The sequence below is a fragment of the Tupaia chinensis genome, unplaced genomic scaffold, assembly GCF_000334495.1.
Source record: "Tupaia chinensis unplaced genomic scaffold, TupChi_1.0 Scaffold000155_1, whole genome shotgun sequence".
Classification (NCBI taxonomy): Eukaryota; Metazoa; Chordata; class Mammalia; order Scandentia; family Tupaiidae; genus Tupaia; species Tupaia belangeri.
This window is the reverse complement of record NW_006159626.1, coordinates 257,388-265,828: the sequence shown is the minus strand read 5'-3', so window position 1 is coordinate 265,828 and position 8,441 is coordinate 257,388.

Here is an 8,441-nt window from a genome sequence, read left to right as displayed (position 1 = left end):
CGGCGGCAGCCATCTTGTGATTACCGGGAATGGTGCTGAGAAAAGAAAATCTCAAGCATAGATATTAGTTCTTATGGATCTTAATAAAGAATGGTACTTATATAGTTTTATAGGGATCTAAAACTTAATTTAAGGAATCCTAATATATTTATTTATTTCACTTGGTGAGGATGGGTGTCCTGGGCCAGTTTTGGCCTAATCCTATTTTATGTAAAGAAAAGATTATCTTTAAGTTTATGTTAAATGTATGTTGACGGGCCTTCCAAAGGTCAAGATTATTTCTGCCTAGATAGAACTTTAGCCCACCCTCTATTGTGACCACGGAGATAAAGCATTGTAATTAACAGTAGGTGACCAGGGCCGAGGGGAGTGGTTGGGGACTTTTGGGAAAATCTCATCACATATTCAAGAGAGCTATGTAATTTTTTATAGTATATCAGGGAGTCAGAGGGGGGTCGCTTCCCAGCAAGGCTACCACAGTTTTCTGGAGCAAATAGCAAGCAGCCTTGCCGACATGCTAATTCGACCTAAGTTTTATTCCTAGGTCGGGGGTGGCGGGGGGAGGGGGGGACACAGCAGCGGCCTTGCCAACATGCTGACCTGACCTAAGAGGTAGAGGTCAAAAGCTCAAAACAAATTCTGGGGCCCTACTGGGTTAGACTCCTCCATACTGTGATAACTTGAAGAAGGACTATGGCCCGGCCATGGTGGCTGCACTGCTAAGATGCTGTGCTTCACAAGCTGTAACCACAGGGAGAACCTGGTTGTTTCCTGTCTAATCTACAGGCCAGGCACTGTAGTGCATGCCTGTAATACCAACAACTTAGAAGGCTGACTCAGGATTGTGACATAATGAGATCCTGTCTAATAAAATAATAATAATAAAGTACAGCCCATGAGTCAAATTGGGCTTCCCACCTGTTTTATAAAGCTTATTGTAACACATCTAAATCCATATGTTTTCTATTTATGTGGCCCATAATGCTAATGCAGTTACTATTAGGTCATCGGGAAACTCATAACACATTTTTACACAGAAAAATAGAAAAATAAGAAAAGTAAGTCATGACTTTCCTGATGATCTAATATTTGGCCCTTTGCAGAAAAATTTCCACCCCCACCTCAGAACAACCATTACAAAAGTCATAAAACAAACAAACAAAAAGCTCTTAAATCAATCATAGAGGAAAAAAATGGAAACATAAAAACTCAATTTGAAGGATAATAAAAACTGCTTCTCAGTCTTCCCGAATTTTCTGCTTCGCTTTTACATATTGGCCCCTGTCTCGTAACACCTCACTAACTTGTCTGCCAATTGCTACACACATCTTCCCCTCCAAACACCCGGAACAATCTACAGTTCTAAATATTCTATGTTATTCTATCATCTGAGTCTCAGCCCATGATGGTCCCTTTGCATGAACCTCTTCACTCCTTCCATGCTCCCCAACCCCCGCCCCTGCCTCTGTCCCCAAGCCTTGTTAACTCTGGTTACCTCTAGCTCAGACGTCAGCATTCAACTGAGATGTGATTACGTCTTATTCACCATAAGCCTCCCCTCACTCAGTCCCCCCTACCCAAGCTTCTTTCTCCTATTAAATCATACATATAAATCCCATTAAGGCATTTCCTGCATTGAATTATAGTAGCAATTTATTTACTTATTTTTCTTCTCTATGAGACTCAGGATCCTTGAGGTTAGGAATAATATCTTATTCAATTTTCTCTTTTTATCTCCAATACAGTACCTATCCACAGTGAGTGTGAAAAAACATTTGTTGGGCCAGCCCTGTGATACTGGTCAAGAGCACCAAATCCCACATGGTAACCACAGGACAAATCCCAGTCCTTGAAAAAACACATTAGTGTGAGTGTTCAAAATTCTGGCAAGATGGATAAGCGGAGGAGAGGGGAATGTGGAGTGACCAAGCCTTTATGGAGAGTGCTTTCTCCTCTCCCTCTCTCTGTCTCTCTCTCTTGAGCACACACGTCATCTGGGAAAAAATATTTTAAATACATACATATATATATATATATATACACATATATATATTTGTTAAATAAGTGAAAACTTAAATTAATATCTAATAAAAATGAGAATATTATAAACTAATAATAGGCACTAAAATTTATTTTGGGTTTTTGTTTTTGTTTTTCAGAGATTTTTTGCTATAGGTTACATGGACTCACCAGAGAGACAGAGGAAGACAGAGATACAGAGATAGAAAGTGAGAAATCACACCCCCACCCCCCAGAGGGGAGGGCCTCACCGCAATCCCTTCTCCATTTTCCATTTGGGATTATGGGCATGCACACACAAGCACCCGGCATGAGTTTCAAGTCTCCGGGTTTGGGACTTGAAACTCACTCAACTACATGGGAGTCCAGTGACATAACCATTATGCCATCTGCTGGTCCTGGTATTAAGATTTATTAAATGATACTTACATGCCAGGGATTGTCCAATGTGCTTTATATGCATGAACTTATTTAAGTTTTATAGCAACCCTACTAGGTAGTCATTATTTTTATCCTCGTAAACTGGAAAGTTAAGTAAGTTTCCCAAGGTGGCAAAGAAATAATCAAGATTTGATCCTAGGTATTCTGATTCCAGAGCGTAAGATCTAGAAGGTGAGCAATGAAGGAAACCCTGGAGACTGTATTCTGACCCCCACCTTTTACAGGGAGAAAGCCGAGGAGGCCCTGGCGTGTTGTGACCTTTCCACAGGATAACAGCGTTCAGAAACATTTGGACATTCCTTGACTTACTGAATTTTTAGACTAAGTGTCGTCGCCCACGTCGCTGTGGAATTTCAGCTTCGGCACTGTGCCGCAGTGATGCCAAGACGCCTTCCAGCAACTAGTGGCTTAATGAACAGGAGCGGCGGGGGCAGAGCTCCATGAACACACCGACATCCTTGGAAAAGGGAAGGATGCTGCCAAGATCGAGGGAGAAGGTTAATCCAAAGAGAAGGCCTGGGTTAAAGCACAGCAACAGAAATGGGGTCCCAGAAATGGAAAATGAAGAAAGATAGTAGAGGGCAGAAATACAATACCTTCGTTATCTATAAATACGCACTCCGACACTATGCAAGACTTATTTGTGCTTGTGTTTAGGAAATGTAACACGATGCAGATGTAGTGCCCTAAATGTCTATATGCTAGACTTATTTTTCCACTAATATAAACACGCCGTAATAAGAAATAAAGTCCTGCATTCCTACTCATCCCGGAACAGTCAGGTTTGGTTTTTTTAGTTTTGAAAATAAATAAAATAGACTCTGAGATGGGCTATTTTTACCACTCCCTAAGTAGGATTTAAAAATTTTATATCAAGTTTTGGGAATAGTTATATTTTATTCTTCCTACTTTAGTGTGTGTGTGTGTGTGTGTGTGTGTGTGTGTTTAAATCTCAAATAAAGCATATCTGTAAGCATATACCAATAGCAAAAATAATTCTAGACAATAATTCTAATGGTGAGACAAATGGCTCCAGTTACAAAGGATAACTGGGACCTACTCTGCATTCTCAGCACCCCAGCATAAACGGGTCGTCAAAGGACCCGATGCAGATGAGAAGACAGGCAGAAAACTTCTCAGGAGTAACCTCATATTCACTGGCAATTTTAGATTATGCTTTTGCCTAATGAACGTTCCGTTAAAAAATAAAATCTGCAAATTCCCCAAGGATCGGCCACCTAGATGGGTCCGAACATAGGTGTTAAATTAGAACCAGGACTCTGACTTTGATTATGATGAAAAAAAAGGATGGAGTCTTTTTTCTTTTCTTTTTTTTTTTTTTTGGAGAGGTTTTTGCTATAGGGTGCGTGCGCTTGCCAGACAGACAGAGAGAGACAGAGAGACAGAAAGCGAGAAATCACCCCCCAGGGGGGATGGTCACACCACAATCCCTTCTCCTCCATTCTCCTCGCAGGATCCTGGGCACGCACGCACACGCGCCCTGCGTTAGTTTAAGCCACCGGATCCGGGACTCGAACCGCAGTCGACTACGTGGGAGTCCAGCGACATAGCCATTACACTAACTGCTGGTCCCAGGATGGAGTCTTTTATTATTCATTCTTAATTTGTTATTTGGTCTAATTATCCTTTGATGCATTTTTCTAGAATTAAAGAAATTATCCATGGTGACAACTGTCTCTTAAATAAAAATTACGTCCTAAAGTATGTTTGGATCTCTTGCTCACTTTCATTAGAAAGTTAAAATAATTCTTTAAAATGAATATATATTTCCCATTTATAAGTGTAGTTTTCAACTTTCCAAACTCTGGAGCTTTTAATCCTTTAAGACCCACCTCTGGATTAAATATCAACCTCTTCCTTACAGAGATAAATGTGGGTGCTTTCTTTTTATGAGGCAATAACCGCTGTCTCTACTAAATAAACTTAGTGGCTGAGGTATTTATAGGAAATAGGCTCAAGGCTAAAATCTAAACGATTTTTTAGCCTAGGATATGATTTTAATTGAGTATTTCCAGGAATATGCCCTCAGGTTAACTCTATTATACTGAACTGGTGTCTCTTCTTTTTTTTTTGGAGAGGTTTTTGCTATAGGGCACATGCGCTCGCCAGACAGAGAGAGACAGAGAGACAGAAAGCGAGAAATTGCCCCCCAAGGGGGATGGCCACGCCGCGATCCCTTCTCCTCCATTCTCCTCTCGGGATCTTGGGCACATGCGCCCGGCGTGAGTTTTAAGCCATCAGGTCCGGGACTCGAACTGCGGTCAACTATATGGGAGTCCAGCGACATAGCCATTACACTAACAGCTGGTCCCTTGAACTGGTGTCTCTCTCCACCTTTCTGTCTTCCTTTAAGATCCTCTTTACTAGATTTCCACATTGCTGGGAGATGGATCTAAAAATTACACAAGCCACTTGTCATTTTGTCTGTATCACGTGCTTTGTTTTTAAACCATCAGTCCACTGAAAACTCACTAATTACAAACTTATCCTGCAGCATTCAAAAACTAAAAGGAAGGGGCTTGGGCGTCCTCTTCCTCTAGTACTAGAAGCATGTGGAAAACATTTATGAGAGCCCATGATTCAGAATCAATGAAAAACTATAGTTACAAGATACAAATAAACAATTATAAAACAGCCCTAAACTGTCCTCTGGGGAAATTGTGGTTAGGTTGTTTACTACCATAGCCCATTCCAGCTCTGCAACCCGTTTTGATACCTATATAAATAAAATGGCGTCTTGTAAATAAAATGGAGTCTCCACTTGTTTATTGCTACCTCATGAAAAAAAAAAAAGAGCTGAATAAACTTTTACTGAATTTGTATGCTTGGGATGGTCTGATGTATAAAAAAAAATAGGTCATAAAGGTGCATGCACAATTCATTTTAAAAAGTCATTGGAATGCACTTCAAAGAGAGGGAAGTACCTTCCAGTCCACTGCAGGCTTTCAGATCTGCAGGGCTGATCTGATCACATGGACACACAGTCCATGCACCTCCAGCCTGAGGAGAAGCAGTGATTATTTCTTTGACAAAGTTAGTGATTCTCCTGAGAAATGTCGGAATGGCCAGATGAATGTTGCAAAGATAGTTTTAATGTGTGCATCTATAATCAATTCTAGTATGTTCTTTTTTTTTTTTTTGGAATTTGGAGAAGTTTCTGCTATAGGGTGCGGGCGTTCGCCAGACAGACAGACAGAGACAGAGAGACAGAAAGCGAGAAATCACTCCCCAGGGGGGATGGCCACACCACAATCCCTTCTCCTCCATCCTCCTCTCGGGATCTTGGGCACGCATGCACACATGCCCGGCGTGAGTTTAAGCCACCGGGTCCGGGACTTGAACCGCGGTCGACTACGTGGGAGTCCAGCGACATAGCCATTACGTCAACTGCTGGTCTCAATTCTAGGATGTTCTTAAAAAGGGATATAATTTGAGTTTCTTTTTCTTTTATTCTTTTTTCTTTCTTCTTTTAGGTTTTTGTCATAGGGCATAAGAGCTTGCTAAAGAGAGACAGAAAGTGAGAAATCACCCCCTGTGGGGATGGCCATACTGCCATGCCCTCATCTTCAATTCTCCACTGAAGGATTCTGGGCAAGCACACACATAGGCCTGGCAAAATCTTCAAGTTGGCAAGTCTGGGACTGCTCTGCCATGTGAGAATCCAGTACCTTAACCACCACACCACCTGCTGGCTCCATCTGTTTCTTTTCTCTAAAGATATTATTAGTATTCTTTTAATTGGGAATTTAAAGGATGAAAAGTAATTTATTTTATGATATGCTATCACTGAAGCAGAAATGCATTCGTTTATTAAGTCAACTGTTCTAACACCAATAAGAAAACAGCTCTGATTATTCATTGGAATTAATTCATATCATGAATGTTGTCAGTATCCCACTCATATCCCATGGGCCCAATCTGAAGGTCACTACAAATCCAGTGGCCAGTTCCCACTTCCACCAATGACTTCCTTTCTGAAGCACTCAAGGTCTCCCACCCAGTCTTGATGCTGCAGGCCTGAAGTAGCAGCTAACGGACATCTTTTGGAACAGCAGTCAACCCATGAGAGGTAGAAAATGGCAGATCAACATACCAGCTCCCTTGTGCTTGATGGGTCACTTCTGACCCCTGGTCTATGCAGTCGGTTAGAGAGTTACCAGGGGACTGAGTCCACACAGTGTTGTAGTCAACACCTCTATCAGCCATCCCCCTTCCCTGCCTACCTCTTCTCACCCTCACTGTCCTTCCTGCAATCACCTCCAGAGGAACTTAGACACATCCAAATCCTTGTCTCAGCTTTCCTTTGAGGGACTCCAAAGGAGTCCATTTAAAGCACTAGCAATTTCTTACCTTGGCAGAGCTTCTTTTCTTTTCCTTTTTTTTAAACGTCAAATTTGGTAGTTAAAATCAAGAGTGCTTACATCAGTCAGGCCTAGCTATAAATCCGGCCTCTCCTTTAATTAACTGTGTGATTTGGGATGAGTGGTCTAACCTCTTCTGTATCTATAGAAATAACAGCACCTACATTAAGTCGTGCCTTCAGTCTGTTCAGTTAGATAATACACTCAGCATAGGGCCTAATACATAGAGCAATAGTGGTGTGGTCAGGCTTCGTGGTGCAGAGGGAGTACACTGTTCAAGAGAAGCCGGACTCCACATAGTAACCAGGGTTCAAACCCCCACCCCAGTCTGCCTGAAACAGGCTGAGTGTGCACAAGAGGACCCGAGACTCCATGGGCTGAAGGACACGAGGAAGGAGGTACGGTCAGACCCTGAGAAGGGTGTTCGTTTCTCTCTCTCGCTCTCAAGTATGTGCTCGCATGCTTTATCAAGAATGAAGAAAAATAAATAAATGTTAACTGTGATTACTTGGTTCAATAGCTTCCTGTTTTGTTCTAAATGAGTTCTGGTTAAGTCGAAGTTCATCTGAAATAATAAAGTAGGCTTCAGAGGGGCTCACAGGAAGGAAGAGAGCGAAATGGCAAGACACACTGGGAGAGCCTTCCCTGCCAGGGCTTCCTCGCTGATAGCCCTGCCATTCACCATCTCAGTGGGGAGAACAAAGCAGCTCTCACTGTCTTCCGCAAACCTAGGCACCATCGAAGCTGTACCATTTCCCTGAAGCTGTTCCCAGTCACTCCAGCCAAGTGGACTTCCTTTCTCCCAGTGATGGCAGCATTTACCACCTCCATCACTTCTTCCACACCTGGCCATATGCAAGATGGTGGTTTGTTTGTGTTGGCCTGGATAGGCTATGGTACTCGGATATGTGGTCAGTTGTTATTCTAGATGTTTCTGTGAAGGTATTTTTTTAGATGACATTAACGTTTAATCAGTAGACTCTGAGTAAGCAGATTACTTTCCGTAATGTGGGTGGGCTTCTTTCAGTCAGGTGAAGGCCTTATTAAAGACTGACCTCTGAAGGAGTGGGAGCTCTGGCTGTAGACACAGACTGCCTTTGGACTTGAACTGCAGGTCTTCTGTGGGTCTCCAGGCTACAGGTCTAGCCTGCAGATTTTGAACATAACCACCAGCCTCCACAATCATTTGAGCCCATTCAAAAGTACCTCTCTCTCCACAGATACACACTCACATATTCTATTTTTCATAAATCTTTATGCATATTCAAAATTTATTGTTTTAAGAAACAGTATGATAGAATAATCTTCAGATGGCATTTAAGAACCCTAATAATATTTTAATATTGACTTCAATGTAATAAAACACGAACACTTAAAACAATGGTATAACACTAATACATAATTTTTTTCATTAGTTTTTTTGTTTGTTTGTTTTTAAGAGAGACTTTTGCTAGGGGATGCGTGTGCTCACCAAAGAGACAGAAAGCGAGAAATCACTCCTCAACACACCCTAGAGGGGATGGCCACAATGCAATCACTTCTCCTTCATTCTCTTCTCAGGATTTTGGGCATGCACACACATACACCTTGCATGAGTTT